This window comes from Crotalus tigris, unplaced genomic scaffold (assembly GCF_016545835.1).
Source record: "Crotalus tigris isolate CLP2741 ecotype Arizona unplaced genomic scaffold, ASM1654583v1 scf7180000017753.6788120, whole genome shotgun sequence".
Taxonomy (NCBI): domain Eukaryota; kingdom Metazoa; phylum Chordata; class Lepidosauria; order Squamata; family Viperidae; genus Crotalus; species Crotalus tigris.
Window position 1 is genome coordinate 5,608,236 of NW_024096615.1, and position 20,078 is coordinate 5,628,313.

Genomic DNA, 20,078 nt, shown 5'->3' on the forward strand with positions numbered 1-20,078 from the left:
TTCTGGAATTATATTCCTGCTAAGGCATTTGGCATAGTTGCTCCATGAGATGCTACACCAATTGAGGCACTACCCTCATCGATGTAATGCATAGATGTGCTTAGAACAAATTGTGCAGGTGGGTGGTTTCACAGCAGATGGTCAATGTTCTTACCAACCTAGTATACTGTCCTGCTCTCTCTCTCACACACACACACAAACACACACACACACAAATAACCGTGGTTTAGTGGGTTTATTAATATTCTCCCACAACTCTGTTCACCAAAAACCCAGAACCTGGGATAGGCAGATGTGGATGTTTGATGGTATTACAAATATCGTCACAGGATGGAAGCAGTTCCTAGTAAGGCCGCCTTTTGAAATTGACTAATGGCGAATTTGTCAATGCCGAGGATGGTGTCCAAGTGGTGCTCCAGTTGTTTTGGGATTGCACCCAAGGCGCCTATTACTATTGGTACTACCCTTGTATTATTATTATTATGGATCATCGCACAGTCAGCCAGATGTTTAGACTGGATTTGGCATTTTGTCTACCTATCGAGTCCTTGCCCAGGTCCTGGGATAGGCAGATGTGGATGTTTGATGGTATTACAGATATCGTCGCAGGATGGAAGCAGTTCCTAGTAAGGCTGCCTTTTGCAATTGACTAATAGTGAATTTGTCAATGCCTATGGTGTTCAAGTGGTGCTCCAGTTGTTTTGGGATTGCACCCAAGGAGCCTATTACTATTGGTACTACCCTTGCTTGCTTTTGCCACAGTCTTTCTATTTCTATCTGTAGGTCTTTGTAATAATCCTTCCATTCCCCACAATCCAGTAAGAGTTGAAGAAGCTTCTTGGATGAGAAGGGAAATGTCTTCAAAGAAAAACAGGAAAGTCCAGTTGCTTTGTGAAAAAAGCACCTTTGGGACAACCAGGACCTGGATAACTGAGAACCTCCATAGAGACTGAATAAAAGACTTTAGCTTTTCTGCCACATGAGCCAGCCTCTTCTGGAACACTTTGAAAGGTAAGTGAGAGATTTGAAGCGGGGTGGGGGAAAGCAACTGGAATCTGGGAGGCTAGCAAAAGAAGCCCAGTGCCTGTGGAGACCTCACGGGGCAGGCTGGGGCGATGGAAGCAACTATGGGGGCCCCAAGGGATTGTAAGAGAGCATGAGGTATCTCCGTGGGTTGAGGGAGGCCTTGTCTGGTCTTCCCCACCCTGAGATACCTCACGTGCCCTTAACAACCTGCTCATTCGATGCATTAAATAAAGCAGGGAGGGATCACGTTCATTTAACCTGATCCAATTAAATGAATCCTCAGGTTATGAATGTAATTGGCAGACTCTATTACATCCATAGCTCAAGGGTTACCTGTGCTGCTTTGCAGTTTGTCCTGGGAAGGCAGGCAAAAGAATATCATGATATCAAATCATGCCAAAAGGTCTCCAGGAACGAATAAATCCAAGTGGTGTCTTTATTAGCTTCGTATGCTTGGTTTCTCGTTTGCCACTTAATAATAAGGACCTGGCCATTATCTACATGTAACTAAACTCTCTGATTGCTGCCCAAGAAGACAATCCAAACACACCAAAGAGAGTTTAATTATGTCACATAATCCAATAGGGTGGAACGGAGAGAATAACTTTTCTTTTACAGCAACGTCGGAGGAGCTTCAAATTCTGAATCCAGTTCAGTGCAATACGATGCCCTGAAATAAATGAGTTTTCATCGGGTTACTTCTACTCTTTTATATTCATGCTTTCCATACCTTTAAATATCTTTTTTCTTTGGGGGGGGGGGAACGGAAGTGACAAGCATGACTTGGATTCGAAGTTTGCAGTAGCTTCTGCAGTAATAATGTAGATGATGACAATGTTATCATTTCAGGAGAACTTACCTTAACTGTTTTGCTTCAAATGCCTGGAATATTTCTCCCTGGTCTTGTAAATGTGTTGGCCTTGTAAAATCAAAGCCACTTATTCTTGGCCATTTCTTCAAACCATTTTCTCTTTCCTAGCCATAACACTTAGTCCTGGTTTCCATGGCAGCTGCAAAATAAGCCTAAACTAAGTGGATAGCATAAAAATCTTAGAGCTAAGCTTGCATAAAGAGGTGCATGATCAGAAAGTCCCTGATTGGGAAGAGAAAAAATAATGCCATTCAGGTTTACAGAGAGGATCCCACAGTTGTGATCTTTTATCAAATGCTTCCCTATTTAAAATAGACAGAGTACGAAGTTTGACGCCCAATAAACACAAGGTGAAAACTATTTTACATCTATGTAACTTGTGCTTTTTTCTGCTCAACCATCAACTATTTGTCTGAAATGGTATAGGTTGTCCTGCCTGAGCAGGGGGTTGGATAAAAGACCTCCAAGGTCCCTTCCAGCTCTGTTATTCTATTCTATTCTATTCTATTCTATTCTATTCTATATTCTATATTCTATATTCTATTCTATTCTATTCTATTCTATTCTATTCTATTCTATTCTATTCTATTCTATTCTATTCCATTCCATTCCATTCCAATTTCTATTCTATTCTATTCTATTCTATTCTATTCTATTCTATTCTATTCTATTCTATTCTATTCTATTCTATAATTCTATTCTGTAATTCTGTTCTATTCTATTCTATTCTATTCCGTAATTCTATTCTATTCTATTCTATTCTATTCATTCATATTTCTATTCTATTCTATTCTATTCTATTCTATTCTATTCTATTCTATTCTATTCTATTCTATTCTATTCTATTCCATATATTCTATTCTATTCTATTCTATTCTATTCTATTCTATTCTATTCTATTCTATTCTATTCTATTCTATTAACTCACCGCAGACAGGTCCTCATGGACAACCTGTCATGGTGAACTCACCATGAACAATTCATCATGGACAACTCACCAGGGCCATCTCACCATGGGACAATTTCCCGTGGGACAAAAATGATCCTAATATCAAAGCAATGGTGGAAGAGAATCATTAAAGACAGGATGCAAAAGGAGGGATAGAATGAAATGTGAATGGCAAAAATTAAAATAATTTTTATTTATTTGTTTGAAATAATTAAATAGAATCGTTAAATTGTCCCACAGTGAGTTTTCCCATGGCTAATTGGCCGTGCAAGTTGGATTATAGCTGCAACAGCAAATTCATCAACAGGCTCGGGGTTTTTTTTTTAACTCCAGCAGTGTTTTGACTCCATCGTGCAATAGAGAAAGGTAAAACAAATTTGTCAACTTGCTTGGGGTTTGCACAGTTTTGCTATTCAACCCACTGTTAAACAGTATTAATCACCTTTTTAAAAAAAGAAAGAAAGAAAAGAGAAAAAGAAAGCTTAATAATTACCCTACCAGATAAAGGGCTCTATGTCCCCCCCAAAAAAAATTCTCTCTTGCCAATGTATGAGTAAGGAGTGGGTAAGAATGTAAATTTCCAAAGCACTTTATCGCAAGCTAGTTTGTCAGCGTGGAGGGCACGTGACCCACCCACCCCCCTTCGAAATGGCTGGTTTCCTTACAGAATGTTCCAGCGGGAATAGCATAATGCATGGAAGAGCTCATGGTTTGTGTCTGATGGTAAAAATCAATGGTCTTCTTCATTGAAAGATGCCCTTGGGGGACCAAAAAGCAGGGAATAGCTGATTAGTTTGTGCGCGCGCACTGGCAAGATGATAAAGCCGAGCTGAAATCTGCTGCTTGCCATAATAAAATAACCAGCCCTGTCTTCAGAGCTACTCTACGCACTCATATCTTAGGGGAATATCCCTCCATTAACCAAAGACTGGCTGTAACTCATCTTTAACCACAGTAAGAAAATGCCAGGGAGTAGTATAATGATTTCTGAGGGCCACTGGTGCAGAGAGAGAGGGGGGAGGGAGGGAGGAGGAAGGGAGGGAGCTAGATAAGTTGATAGACAGATGGGGAGAGAGAGGGACAGGGAGGGAGGGAGAGAGAGAGGGAGAGAGAGGGGGAGGAAGGGAGAGAGAGAGTGAGCTAGGTAGCTAGATAAGTTGATAGATAGATAGGGGAGAGAGGGAGGGAGGGAGAGAGAGAAGAGAGGGCGAGGGAGAGAGAGAGAGAAAGGGAGAGGGAGAGAGAGAGGGAGGGAGGGGAGGGAGCTAGATAAGTTGATAGACAGATGGGGAGAGAGAGGGACAGGGAGGGAGGAAGAGAGAGGGAGAGAGAGGGGGGAGGAAGGGAGAGAGAGAGTGAGCTAGGTAGCTAGATAAGTTGATAGATAGATAGGGGAGAGAGGGAGGGAGGGAGAGAGAGAAGAGAGGGAGAGGGAGAGAGAGAGAGAAAGAGGGAGAGGGAGAGAGATCAGAGCAGAGAGAGAGAGAGAGAGAGAGAGAGAGAGAGAGAGAGAGAGAGAGAGAGAACATACCAGATTTTGTGAAAGAGAAAAAATATCCTACACTCTAAACAAGGCTACCAATGTTAAGCGTAGTTTTACTCATTACTCACTGCTTTCTATGGATAAGGCATGGTGAGGGAATTACACGATGAATTAATGTGACAATCCAAGAAAGAGTTCTGGAGCCCCAAGGTCAAGAGTGGAGATGGCATTCTGCAGTGAGTCACTTCTAATCCCCCCCCCTACTCCGGGCTAGGAACTCATGGGACCTTCCAGAAAGCTATCCTGAGGCCCAAAGGGAAGGGTTGGACGGGATTGTCCCTCTGGTAGGACTCCAGACTCCAAAAAGGTCTGATGAATAATTGAAGCTCACAGCAGCTTCTTCCTTCTGAAAGCAACAAGGTAAGGCTGAGACATTTTAGGGCAGGAGAAAAACATTCCCGCAGCCCTTCCATGCTGCAGAATGTCAATTTACGCTCCAGGATGAGCATAAATATTGTCTGCTAGACCTCACACATTCCTACGTGTATGCAGCAGGGAGATTTGAGTCAGAGGATAGTCGGTTTCTCCCTGTCTAAACATTCATGCATAATTACTGGTAAAAAAAAACCCTTCTCTTCCCCTCTTTTCCCCTCCCCCCCACCCCTCTCTCTCCCCCTTTCTTTTTAACCGCGTTTCAGAAGAACATTTTGACCAAATACAATATTGGAACCTATCTTTATCAAACATTCATGTGTTGTGCGGGAGATAAAAACAGGAATCCATAATTCATACGGCAAGAGTATATTACTGTGTGCGAATGAGAGACTGAATTTAAATGAGGGAGGCCTGCACAATAAATTTCTGAGAAGCATCATCTTCAATCATCTACATTATTCACCAGATTTTTCCAGAACCATAAATCTCATTCACATGTGTGTATATATACAGTGTGTGTGTGTGTGTGTATATATATACACACACACCACACAGAGTATTATATACATATATGTATACACACATACATACACACAGTATTATATACATACATGTTTACATACATACATACAGTATTATATATATATATGTATGCACACATACATACAGTATTATATACATACATGTTTACACACACTTACATACAGTATTATATACATATATGTATACACACATACATACACACAGTATTGTATACATACATGTTTACACACATACATACAGTATTATATACATATATGTATGCACACATACATACAATATTATATACATATATGTATACACACATATACACAGTATTATATACATATATGTTTACACAACATACATACAGTATTATATACATATATGTATACACATACATCCATACAGTATTGTATACATATATGTATATACCCATACATACAGTATTATATACATATATATATAATATATATTATATACACACATACATACAGGAGCACGAAGCTGAAAGCACCAGCCTGAAGATGACGAATGAGACTTCGTCGAAACGTCGCCAAGACACTTCCAATTTTACGCGGGAGAAAACCCGAATAACCAAAGACCTACATACATACAATATTATATACATATATGTATACACCCATGCATACAGTATTATATACATATATGTATACACACACAAACAAACATTAATATGCACACCGAAACAAAGATAAACTGAAGTATAGACCAACCTGTAAGTCAGTCTGTCTGTCTTACACACACCCAATATATTTAATAATAATTGGTAGTGGCTCAGAAATGCTTTTGACTGAGGACCAAATTCTTTCTAGGGTGGGGGGGGACTCCATCAGACACGATGGATTGTTATTCCAATTAATAACATCTGGTTAGATGCCTGTGGACACTCCCTGTACCTTTTTAACCATGTGAGTTTTTAAAAAAACTTAGATTTTTACTATTAACATGTACATTTTTTTAGCCTTGTTTTTAGTTTTGTGGGTTTTTTTATTGTGATTTTAGTCATGTTTTTATTATCCGGCTTGTAAGTCACCCAGGGCTATTTAGGTGAGATGGGGAGGGTGTAGCAATAGCGATAGCACTTAGATTTATATACCACTTCATAGTTCTTTTACAGCACTCTCCAAGCGGTTTATAGAGTCAGCGTCTTGCTGCCAACAACCTGGGTCCTCATTTACTGATCTCCAAAGGATGGAAGGCTGAGTCAACCTTGAGCCAGTCAGGATTGAATTGTGGAATGCAGAGTTAGCCTGCAATTCTGCATTTTAACCATTGTGCCACCACACAGTATAGAAATGTCTGCAAATGGGATCTGGGAATAGTCTGAGGATTCCTGCCTTCCAACGTTATAATTCTATGCTTCTGTGACTGCTGCATTAACAGAGGGATGGAATCAAGATCACGTGAAGTGTTAGTACCACTCTACAATGCTTTGATAAGACCACACTTGGAATACTGCATCCAATTCTGGTCATCACAGCATGAAAAAAGATGTTGAGACTCTAAAAAGAGTGCAGAGAAGAGCAACAAAAATGATCAGGGAACTGGAGGCTAAAACATATAAAACATGGCTGCTGGAATTGGGCATGTCTAGTTTAATGAAGAGAAGGATCAGGGGGGAAATGATAGCAGTGTTCCAATATCTCAGGGCTGCCCCAAAGAAGAGGGAGTCAGGTGCTTTTCTCCAAAGCACCTGAAGACAGAAGAAGAAGCAATAGATGGAAACTAATCAAGGAGAGAAGCAACCTAGAACTAAGGAGAAAATTCCTGACAGTGAAAACAATTAATCAGTGGAACGGCTTTCCTTCAGAAGTTGTGGAGGTTTTCAAGAATATATTGGACAACCATCTGTCTGAAATGGTGTAAGGTCTTCTGCTTGAGCAAGAGGTTGGAGTAGAAGACCTCCAAATCCATTCCAGTTCTGTTATTCTATAGGTCTGTGAGATCTCCTCTGGATGAAGGGGTGATTCTAGTCTCCCTGATGGAGAAATGGACCTTTGTGTTCTTTGATTGGTGTGTGCTTTGGTGGCAATATGGGAGGAACCAGAAAACTGGAAAGAAAATTTGAGTTCCCTATTGAAATCGGTAGAAGAATGTTCCTTAAAACCACTCTTAAGATTAAATTTAGCGGAAGTTGCATCCCTCAAATCGTCTCCAGTCTGGCTATCGGTTCTATTTGTTTATATATTGCATCAGTATCTCACTGATTCATGGTGATTGAGGTGAAGAACATGTAAAAAAGAACACAATTAAAGCCATTCACCCCATCCGAAGATGATAAAATGATTGATTAGTCTAGACCAGCAATGTCATTCAAAGTCCTTGAAAAGTATTTCGGTCTCCATCAATTTGCAAAAAAGAGATGCCCAAATTGGTGCCACCGCTAACAACATGGGTTGGAGGAGACTTTTGTCCTTTGAGGGGCAAATTGGATAGCTAAAACCTTTTGATTTACCTCTTGGAAATGTTTTGAAATCAAGCTGTGTAGGAACAGCATTGTTGCAGAAGGAGAGTCTGGCAATACTTAATCAGAGTTCCATCCCCATGAAACAATAAAATACCAGGCAGAAAGATAACCGTGAAAATGGAAAGTGACAAAATAGAATTATTCTTAGCAAGATGAGAGCAATATGTAGCAGATCCAATTCAATGCAATGTTATGTGGGCACATTCTCATATAATGCTAGCACTAAAACTTTACCAACAATATTCCTCAAGAGAAGTTGACAAGCATGGCCTCTGAAGGCATCTTCCTCCCCAGAAACCCAACAGATTCCTAATTTTGTGGCAAAACAGATTCCATCTATTGCCCCAAACCAGTTGATTTCATGCAACTATGTCCACAGATAGATTTACTCACGATTGGATTAGCTCCCCCTTGATGTTAAATGTCTATGGAGATTCTCAGTCATTCCAGGTCATGGTTGTCCCAAAGGTGCTTTTTTCAAGAGGCAACTGGACTTTCTTGTTTTTCCTTTGAAGACGTTTCGCTTCTCCTCCAAGAAGCTGCTTCAGCTCTGAGTGGATGGTGGGGAATGGAAAGATTTATACTCCTTGCAGACAGCTGGTCATTTGCCTTCTTTTTAGAGAGAGTCATTGAGGTCACTTGGAGGTTTATCTGTGTCTTCAGGGTCAAGTGAGTGGTGCAAATGGGTGTGGAGCCTTCTTGGAACTGCTAAAAAGACTGTGTTGTAGACTGAAGATAGATGATGCTGTATCCTTCCCCTCTATTGTGAGAGGGCTGTTCAGTTTTGACACAGATGGCCTCTTTGACCTCTCTTTCAAACCAGTGGTCCTCTCTATCCAAAAAGTGGACTTTGCTGTCTTCAAAAGAGCAGCCTTTGTCTTTCAAAGGCAGATGGACTGCTGAATCTTGTCCTGATGGGTTGGTTCTCCCATGTCCCCCACCATTGAGTCAGATCTGAAGAAGCTTCTTGGATGGAAAGCGAAAGGTCTTCAAAGAAGAATAAGAAAGTCCGATTGTCTCGTGAAAAAGCACTGTCGGACAACCAAGACCCAGAAGACTGAGAATCTCCATAGACAACTGGATTACAGTATTCCAAGTGTGGTCTCACCAGTGCAGTATTTTGTATAAAGTGCTATTATCACGTCTCGCATTTTTGATGCTATCCTTTTGTTGATGCAGCCTAGAATTGCATTGGCCTTTTTGGCAGCTGCAGCCCACTGGTCATTTGCATTCTTTTAGAGGGTTGTTGTTAATGGGGTTTTCTCAAAGCTGACCCCGGTTCAGCTGTGCTCTTAGTGTCCTTCCTGGTGACAATGCATTGTAATTCTTTGGCAGGATTGTCTAACAGTGGAGAACGTTGGGGAAAACGGCAAACGCTCATTCACAAATCTGTCCTAAGTAGCAAACGAACAGCTAATGGATGGTGGACACTAAAGAAATTTTTAATTAACAGCTGATAACCCAGCAGAGAATGAATTCAAGCATAAATAAAATGATGCTCAGGAAACATTACCTCTCTTTATTGAACAATGACACATAATGAAAGAGACGGGGGATTTTTATTTTAATTATCGTTCCAGTACACTTCTTTTGATCGCATATTCCTGTGTGCTCACAGGAGCAGACCGGACCATTCAGTCCTACCTTGTGAAGTAAGATTCAACTCTTATTTTAGGTTTAGGTGGGAATAAATTGTGCTGTGAAGTGGCTTGTGCAATTTTGCTTTGGCGGTATTAGTTTCATGTTTCAGGTTTTTTTTTTAAAAAAAGTAAGTTTCCATTGACACTGAAGCAGCTGTTGTCGTTATTATTCTGATTTATTTACTTCATTTTTATCTCACAGATAGATAGATAGATAGATAGATAGATAGATAGATAGATAGATAGATAGATAGATAGATATAAAAATATAGATTTGTTTTTCAGAAACTGGTTGGTTAGCTATTTTAATTATAATCTTTTGGGGTGATTTTTTCCCCAACCAATCTCATAGTCCACTTCTTTTTCTGTTAGTGGATTTACCTTAAAGCTTTGAGTATGTACCACTTCTTGTACTTTCTTTGTGTAACGGTATGTGTGAATACCCTTGGGAGATGGAGGAATAAGATATTGAATGATCAGATAAGAGAGGACGCAGCCCACAGCTGCCTAAGAGGCAAAGGAAGAAATCCAGAAAGGAGCTTTCTCAGACTGTAAAAAAGACAGCGGGAGTTTTGTACATGCAGATGGGCAAGATTCTGTTACTACAGTCTTGTAATAAAATATAATTGGCTCATCTGATCATGATGCTTATCTGAACAATCTGAGAAAGCTAAGACTTTGTGTTTTGCTTGTGCCTTTTTGTTTTACTTCTTTAGCAATTACATATATAACCCTAACTTTTCTCTGAGGTCACAACACAACACATGTAACATTTTCCTGTAGTCTCATCCTCACAATGGCCTTCTTGTGAGGAGGGGTTAAGATGACCGAACATCCCTGATCTATAGTTACCCAGCAGAATTCTGTGGACAAACAAGCATATGAAATTGGTTTTGCCCTGTCCAAACTCAACATGTTCATTTTTTATTCTCATTTCTTTGCTTAGTTCATTTATTCCTTTCCTCCCCTCCCCTCCCACATTCTTTCTGCAGGCTAAGCTGCCTCTTATAAAGTGTTGCCATCCTCCTCCTCCTCCACCTCACCCTCTATGTATTATATGGATTTTTGTGGCTAAAAGGTTGCCCTCCCATTACTCAGTTTTTGGACTGTATAAAGAGGAACGCAACTCATTTAGTTTGGTCAGTCCCTCCATCCCGTAATGTGTTAATAAAACTTATTGCTAAGACCCCATGCACAATTACATATTCGAACTGCATCCACGCTTAGTTTGCTGAGGCCTCATAAACCTTGCCCTCCTACATAATTAATTTTGAAATTCACAGTTGTCTCGCACTCCCGGTCCACACCCTTCTTCGTGTTACAGACTTGCAGACACTGTTTTTTTTTTCCCCTTTTGTAATTAAAATGGAAAATTCCGGGCATTCGTTTTCTTTACACATTATACAATAACAGAGAAATTAATTAAGAGGTCTATATTTCCATTTCAAGGTTCAAATGCTTGCAATGAGTCGAGCGTGCGCTCAGAAATCTGCCGCCTCAGCAAAGCTGCTTGTGTTTTCAGTGCAGTGGTACAATTTTTTTATTATTATTTTTGTACTCGCCTACTAGCGATAACTAGTGGGTAAGATTGGCTGGTGATGATAACTTTGATAAAGCTACTTTGGTGTAGTGATTAAGGCATCAGGCTATAAACCAGAAGGTGGTGAGTTCCAGACCCACCTTGGGCACAGCTGGGTGACCTTAAGCCAGCCAGTTTCTCTCAGCTCTTTCCTTCCCCTATTCCTTTCCTTTCCACATTCCTTCCCTTCCCTCCTTCCTTTCCTTCCCTTTCGCTTCTTTTCCTCTCTTCCTCTCCCTTTCTTTCACTGTCTCTCTCCCTCTCCATCTATTTTTCCTTTCTGTTCCTTTCCTTTCCTTTCTCATTCCCTTCCCTTCCTTTCCTTTCCTTTCTTTTCTCCTTCCCTTCCCTTCCTTTCCTTTCCTTCCTTTCCTTTCTTTCCTTCCTTCCCTTCCTTCCCTTCCCTTCCTTTCCTTTCTTTTCCTTTCCTTTCCTTTCTCATTTCCTTCCCTTCCCTTCCCTTCCTTCCTTTCCTTTCCTTTCCTTTTCTTTCTCATTTCCTTCCCTTCCCTTCCCTTCCCTTCCCTTCCCTTCCCTTCCCTTCCTTCCTTTCCTTTCCTTTCCTTTCCTTTCCTTTCCTTTCCTTTCCTTCCCTTCCCTTCCCTTCCCTTCCCTTCCCTTTTCCCTCCCCACTGTGTCCTACTATTTGCTTTTGTATTTTGGTATTTCATTCTACAACCTAATACAATGTTACAAAGGCAAGCTTTACAATCAGATTGTTGTTGTTCGTCCATCGATTTCGATGAAGACCTTGACATCTTCTAGGTTATGGGCCATCAACGATATGTCCGTAGGTGGCTAATAAGACCGATGTAGTAATCAGATTACTACTGGCTTGATTTCTAGCCTTTACTACCTCCACGGGCTGTTACAGACGACAGCATTGGTGCTGGTCAGTCTTTGAGAAGTGACACCCAGGCACACTCGCCCAGCTTTGCTAATTATTACCAATTACAGCAATTAGCCATTATTTCTCTCCATTGACAAGAGGTGCATGGTGGATTAAGGTAACAAAGTCAGGACAATCCACCAGTTCTTTTCCTTAACTCGCCCCACTTTAAATTTTAAGGACATCACCCTGGGGGCTCCTTACTCTGAAGCAAAATTCTTCTTTCTTTTCTTTTTTTCCTTTCCTTTCTTTTCTTTTCTTGCTCAAGCATGGATAGATTGTGCTTTCTTTCGGGTGTCTTGTTGTTCCTGGGACACTTTAAGCCAGTGTTTCTCAACCTTGACAATTTTAAGGCATGTGGACTTCAACTCCCAGAATTCCACAGCCAGCAATGCTGGCTGTGGAATTCTGGGAGTTGAAGTCCACATGCCTTAAAATTGTCAAGGTTGAGAAACACTGCTTTAAGCCATTCTTAGCTGTACCAGTGCTTAATTAATATTCTCCCCCCCCCCAGACTCTAGTCCTACTGATGCTCTTAGATATTTTTTTTTTAAATTTGATTTGCAAGAAGGCCTTGGAGGCAAAATTAGAAAATATTGACCTATAGCTACAATAGGCTGGCATCCTTTGGGTTTTCCTATAGTCGGAGGAGTTACCAAGTGGCAAATAATGGATATTGATTTGCAGGGGAGAGCAGGCTCGGAGTTTTGTCCTTGCTTTGAGAAAAGAGAACCAAAGTCAACCTTTTCTCCTAGCTAGGTCTATTTTACTGTCCTGCCCCTATGAAATATCGTTAGACTTTTTACCTTGGCTTTTATATTGCCTGTAGTGTTACTTGAATAAAGACAGCAGCAACCCATTCATTTTCCCCGACAAGATTTGTCCCTGTCAATTGGAAGAAGGTGACACGGTGGGCCATGCATTACCGTAGGAGTGATTCTATCGTGAAAATTGTCACCCAGCTCTAACGCCACCTTACCTGGAAGAATAGATGAATTGTACCAAGGAAGGAGAATATTTGTAGCTCGGAGTGGAAATGAGGGGTCCTTGGTGCTCTCTGAGCATGCTTGTTTCCTTGAAAACGTTTCATTACATCTGCAAGAGGTGACCGTCCTAGAGCAGGCCAAATCCAAAAACGCCAGGGGATTTCTAGAAGCCTGGCCCTCTAACAAATCAGCCCTCAGTAGGCACACAGACATTAACAACATATCTAGACCAGTGGTTCTCAACCTTTTTAATGCCGCGACCCCCAACCGGTCATAAGTCGAGGACTACTCAACTGGTCGTAAGTCGAGGACTACTCAACTGGTGTAGCACCGTTTGCAGAATGGGACTTTTGGCGGGCTCAGCAGGGCAGAGACAGCCTGGACAATTCCTATTGGCTTTTGAAAGCCAATAGAATGAGACTCTATTCAAGAGAGTCTATTCTATTGGCTTTCAAAAGCCAATAGAATAAAAGGGAGTAGCACAGCTAAGGAAAAGGGGGGTAAAATGGTGGACTGCGTTGTTTGGCGACCCCCGTGAAATGGTCGTTCAACCCCAAATGGGGTCCCGACCCACAGGTTGAGAACCACTGCTCTAGACTATGCAAAAGAGACAATCAACCAGCCCAAAAGACCCCAGGACCTCTCCACCAGCAATCAGCACTCAGATCAGTGTAGATTAAAGGCCTGGAGACTGAAACATATGAAGAGTGTTTGCAGGATTTGGGAATGGCCAATCTAGAGAAAAGAAGGACTAGGGGGGACATAATAGCAGTCTTCCAGTATTTGAGGGGCTGCCACAAAGAAGAGGAGGGGGTCAACTTATTTTTCAAAACAACAGAAGGCAGGACAAGAAACAAGGGATGGAAACTAATCAAGGAGAGAAGCAACCTGGAATTAAAGAGAAACTTCCTGACAGGGAGGACGATTAACTAGAGGAACAGAAGTCGCCTTCAGACGCTGTGGATGCTCCATCACTCAAGGTTTTTAAGAAGAGACTGGGCAGCCACCTGTCTGAAATGATAGAGGGTCTACTGCTTGAGCATGGGGCTGGACTGGAAGACCTCCAAGGTCCCTTCCAGCTTTATTCTGATTAACTGTTCAAAGTTACAATAACACTGACAGCTAATACTGCTACAGGGATCAAGAAAACAAGATACCACAGTCTGTTTTTAGAAGAGGACAGATCACGGTGCACTTACACTTTTTTAGCCAAAATGTTCCTTCTTTTTCTCTGTTTCAAGTGGGGAGAAAGGACAGGAAGCAGGCTTTTAAAAACTATTTTTAAATAGTTTTCTCTTACAGCATTGCTCTCGACAGCTTACAACCCAGACTATTAAACATTCATCAATGAAAAATCAATATCCTTGCTCATCTTTGATATCCTCAACTGCTTTTTACGTTAGGCCATGAAGCTTTCTCCCACTCAACAAGAGGGCAGGACATCAAAGTCAGGGACATAGCTAGCCAACTTCCAACCGTTTGGGGTAGTTCCGAGGCAGAATTACCACTTAGGACAAGAAAAGTGTTCCGTCGATAAGAGGCTACATTCTGCATCGTGCATTGTGACTGGCAAAATCTGTTGCTTAGATTCAATCAGAATAGAGGTGGAAGGGATTTTGGAGATCTTCTAGTCCAGTGTTTCCCAAACTTGACAATTTTAAGGCATGTGGACTTCAACTCCCAGAATTCCACAGCCAGCATTGCTGGCTGTGGAATTCTGGGAGTTGAAGTCCACGTGCCTTAAAATTGTCAAGTTTGGGAAACACTGTTCTAGTCCAATCTCTGTCTATGACTGCTTGCCACAGCCAACACACCGTAGCCAACTCACCGTTGGACAACTCATTATGGGATAAGAGTTACACCAAGATCAGAGAAATGGTCCGGTAGACTCATTCAAGAAAGGATGGCAAAGAAGGGACCACATAAAATGTGAATGACAAAAAAACAAAACAATTTTGTAATTGTTAAATAATTAAATTGAATTGTCCCATGGAGAATTGGACATGGTGAGTTGGTTGAGGCAAGTTGTCCCAATCCCCAAGCAGGAGACCCCATACCGTTTCAGACAGGTGGCTGTCCAGATTCTTCTTAAAAACCTCCAGTGTTGGAATACCCACAACTTCTGAAGGCAACTTCTGTTCCACTGGTTAATTGTTCTCGCTGTTAGGATGTCTCTCCTTAATTCCAGGTTGCTTCTCTCTTTGGTCAGTTTCCAACCATTGTTTCTTGTCCTGCCTTCTGGTGCTTTGGAGAATAATTTGACTCTCTCTTCTTTGTGGCAGCCCCTCAAATATTGGAACACTGCTATCATGTCACCCTTGCTTCTTCTTTTCTCTAGACCAGTGGTTCTCAACCTTTTTAATGCCGCGACCCCCAACTGGTCGTAAGTCGAGGACTACTCAACCGGTCGTAAGTTGAGGACTACTCAACTGGTGCAGCACCGTTTGCAGAATGGGACTTTTGGCGGGCTCAGCAGGGCAGAGACAGCCTGGACAATTCCTATTGGCTTTTGAAAGCCAATAGAATTACTCTATTCAAGAGAGTCTATTCTATTGACTTTCAAAAGCCAATAGAATAAAAGGGAGTAGCACAGCTAAGGAAAAGGGGAAAAAAATGGCGGACTGCATTGTTTGGCGACCCCCGTGAAATGGTCGTTCGACCCCAAATGGGGTCCCGATCCACAGGCTGAGAACCACTGCTCTAGCTGTTGTGCTTCCTCTTTTATTTTAGCCCATACATTTATCATTTCATCATCAGCTGATAAAAATGATTGAATATCTGTGTAACTCCATACATGATTAATTGAAAGTTTTGCACGGAGCTATTTAATACCGCCAAGGTTGTCTTTTGACATGCATTTAACCAGTTAACCAAGCAAGAAATTAATTTTCATCCTTTACATTTTTTTTTTAAAATCAAACTCTTTTCATCATTTCTCTCTTCCTCCCTATCCGAGAGCAGCGTCTTCAGATTGTCTCTGATTTCTCATTGGAATAGAAGACCCGAAAAAGCCATTCAGACTTGGAAACGTAAAGGATGAAGATCATAAATAAAGACCTTTAAGAATGGGAAAGAGATCTCCCAAATTCTGAACTCTGATTTTGAGTTATCTCTAGGCAGCTGCAGGCAGAAAGCAATATATTTTCCCAGTTTCAAAAGAAATTATTCGCTCTGAATGCTTTCAAGCTCCAGATCCTTTGCTTGCAACATGGAAATAATTTTCGACAGCAATTAGAAAGTTCAGCCTGATTTATGAAAGCCTTTCCTTTATTCAAGAATTAGTTAGAGCTGCTGCCGTTTTTCCCAAACGGCCACAGCTACGGGGACATAGAAAGTGTAAAAATAACCCAGGGTAGAAATTTTCCCTGCAAAACATTAATTACATTCATGTGACATTCAGAAGCAGAACTGGAGACTTTCCAGGTGTGTTCCAGGTGTGTTTACAACCACCTCTTTGCAGTGATTTCTCCCCCTTTTTGGTATTTGCCTCTGATTCCAGAGATTGACATAGAACAATACAATGCCATCTGCCACTTACAAATACACTAATCTTTTTGAAAACGGATTAGGCTGATGTTAGGGGCCGTGCTCCTTTCTGTATAAGCATGATACCAACTTATCCATTGAACAGTTTTGAAATGGCAGGGCCTCATGGTGTTGCTTTGTCTCATATTCAGATTCTAGTAGAAGTAGTTTAATATAATCTGTCTCTCCCTTCCTCTCCCTCTCCATCTTCTGTCTGTCATCTATCTATCTATCTATCTATCTATCTATCTATCTATCTATCTATCTATCTATCTATCTATCTATCCATCCAGTGCTTTTTTTGTAAAAAAAAAAAAAAAAAAAAGGTGCCAGAACTCACAGACATCATACAATCCGCCTTGCCTACCCTACAAGGTTCCATCCAAAAAAGATGCCGGAATTCCGTTCTGGGCGTTCTATGACAAAAAAAAGCCCTGTATCTATCTATCTATCTATCTATCTATCTATCTATCTATCTATCTATCTATCTATCTATCTATCTATCTGTCTATCTGTCTATCTAATCTATCATCCATCCTATCATATCTATCTATCTATCTATCTATCTATCTATCTATCTATCTATCTATCTATCTATCATCTGTCTATCTAATCTATCTATCATCCATCCTATCATATCTATCTATCTATCTATCTATCTATCTATCTATCTATCTATCTATCTATCTATGTATGTATCTATGTATCTATCTATCTATCTATCTATCTATCTATCTATCTATTTATCTATCTATCTATCTATCAACTCTCTCTCTTTCTCCCTCTCCCTCTGCCTCTCATCTCCATCCATCCATCCATCTATCCATCCATCCATCCTTCCATCCATCCATCCACCCATCCAACCAACCATTCATTCTGTCTGTCTGACTGCCTGCCTGCCTGCCTGCCTATCTATCTATCTATCTATCTATCTATCTATCTATCTATCTATCTATCTATCTATCTATTCACTCTCTTTCTCCATCTCCCTCTGCCTCTCATCTCCATCCATCCATCCACTCATACAACCAATCATTCATTCATTCATTCATTCTGTCTGTCTCTGTCTGTCTGTCTGTCTACCTACCTACCTACCTACCTACCTATCTACATCTATCTATCTATCTATCTATCTATCTATCTATCTATCTATCTATCTATCTATCTATCTATCTATCTATCTATCTATCGTTTTGCATGCTCCACCACCCCCAACAGTTCTGGCACTTTGCCTAATTCCTTTCCTGGAACTGCCCAGCTTTTTTTTCTTCCTCATCTTATACCTCTCAGATCTAGGGTTGTGTTCAGAAATAACCCGACTGACAGGACATTTCTGTCCACTTAACCTTTGGAAATCTGAAAAGTGGCTGAACCTGCATTCCTTGGCACCTGCCGACTTTTGCTGAACATTATCTCAGCCTGCACAAGGCAGGACAACGGGCATATTTTTTCTCGCCCCTGGCTAAGGCTCAATGGGAGGTGAAAAGAAGCCAAGAGAAGCCACTTATTGTTCTTTTTGACCTCCTGCATTAAAACTCCAAGGGCTGCACCCCTCCCTGACCCCATTCCTAAGGTCTCAGTCATCAGGAGCATAATGGATGCCTGCAGACTTTCTGCTGACCAGCAGAAAAACACAGCCATCAGCAACACCCCTTAGAGAAGAGAAGAGCAAACATGGACAGCTTATTAAATATAACTTCTACTTTCACTAAAGGAAGAATGCACAGGGTCATCTCATTGGAATTCTTGCATTGCAAGGTAGTCTCAGGCAGTGGTGGGATTCAAATAGGTGAGTAACCAGTTCTCTGGATGGATGCTACTTCTGGAAGTCCATTCTGGGCCTGGGCAACAAAGATTTAGCTACCAGTTCTGCCCAAGTGGTGCGAACTGGCTGAATCCCACCACTGGGGGGGGGGGTCAACTTATTCTCCAAAGCACCTGAAGGCAGGACAAGAAACAATGGATGGAAACTAATCAAGGAGAGAAGCAACCTGGAATTAAGGAGAAATTCTTGTCCATGAGTACAATTAATCAGTGGAACAACTTGCCTTCAGAAGTTGTGGGTATGCCAACACTAGAGGTTTTTAAGAAGAGACTGGACAGTCATTTGTCTGGAGTGATGTGGGATCTCCTGCTTGAGCAGGGGGTTGGACTGGAAGACCTTTGAGGTCCAGGTCTGTTATTCTGTGACACTGCAAGCAATGCAGGTGAATGTTTTAACCATTAAAATAATGTGTGTTTTTTTTGCGGGGTGGGGGGGATGAATGAAATACAGACCCAACTACTGTTTCCACATTTGATAGACATAACTCAAGGCTTGTAATGAATACAAGGAATTTCCTACTGCGAATGGTGTCTGTTTCTGGGCATAGCACAGCTTGGAAAGAGGGAAAAGCAGACAATATGTAAACAATAATTTTAAAGCACATAATATCCTGCACATCTGGAGTAGCGAGTCTTAAAGGCGCAGTGCCAACAGGAGCAATGAAATCACCCTGACTGGAGAGTTAAATCGGAGAGGTTTTCTAGTACAATTCCACGCATCCATGTTTTATATCTTCCTTGGTTTTTAAACGAGCCAACGGGATCCATAAAAAGGGATTGAATCCGGAGACAGGAATGCTTCCTGGGTGGTTAAGAAATCGACTCTGCACCTTTGTGGAAGCTTATTGGAGATCTAGGAATGGTTTCCCTCCACATTGCACACCGCATTTCTAACAAATCATTGGCTACAATATTTGCACAATTTATTTTCCAAGCTTCCAAGAGCGGAACTTTCTTTTATTTAATCTTAAGACAAGTTCATCCAGCCCAGCGGGTTACTTCCAAGGGGAAGTGTGTTCCCACAAAATTGTGAAGTAGGAAAGGATTTTTTTTTTTTTAAAAAAAGGGGACTTGCTGTGATTTTTTCCTACCCTCCCTGTTTTAAAATGGCAATTCATCTTCACCTTTTTTGCATGCTCTTTTGTTTCCCTGCAAACACTTTTTTTTATTTGCTTCTTAGCGCTATCATTTACAGCTTTCTAGCTTTTTTCTTAATAAGGGATGGTTGATACTAGCAGCTTTGTGCAGTCTTGCACAACGATAAACGGGCTGCGATGGGCTCTTCACAACACTTTGCTTCCCATCAATTTTTGCACACAGACAAACGTAGTAGTGTTCCTTCCTTCCAGGTCTCCTTCCCCCCCCCCCGCAATTCCTGTTGTTCTTTTCAACTTTAATTGGGGAGGGGGGTTGCAGATATCAGGAGAAAACCTGAAAGGGAAGTCTTTAGGCAGACATGCAAGAGAAACAGCTGAGGCCAACCTGTGACGGGAAGGTAGCAACCTCCATATGCTAAAGCAAAAGTCTCCAACCTTAGCAATTTCACAACTTACGGGCTTCAACTGGCTGAGGAAATCTGGAAGTTAAAGTCCACAAGTCGCGAAGTGCCCAAGGTTGGAGACCCCTGAGCTAAAGTAACTAAACATCCATTGCGAGAAGGGAACAGGGTTGAGGCTGACTTGCTTGAGAGACTGCCTCTCACTTGAGCGACATCTATCCATCCCAGCAATTTTAGAGGTGGCTACTAGATTAGGAGACGCTTCCACCTCAAGCCCATCTTTGCACTGGTTCTTTTATCCACCATGGTGCTCGTGTTAATGTTGTACTTCAGTGCCTAATGTTTTGATTTTTTTAAAGGTTT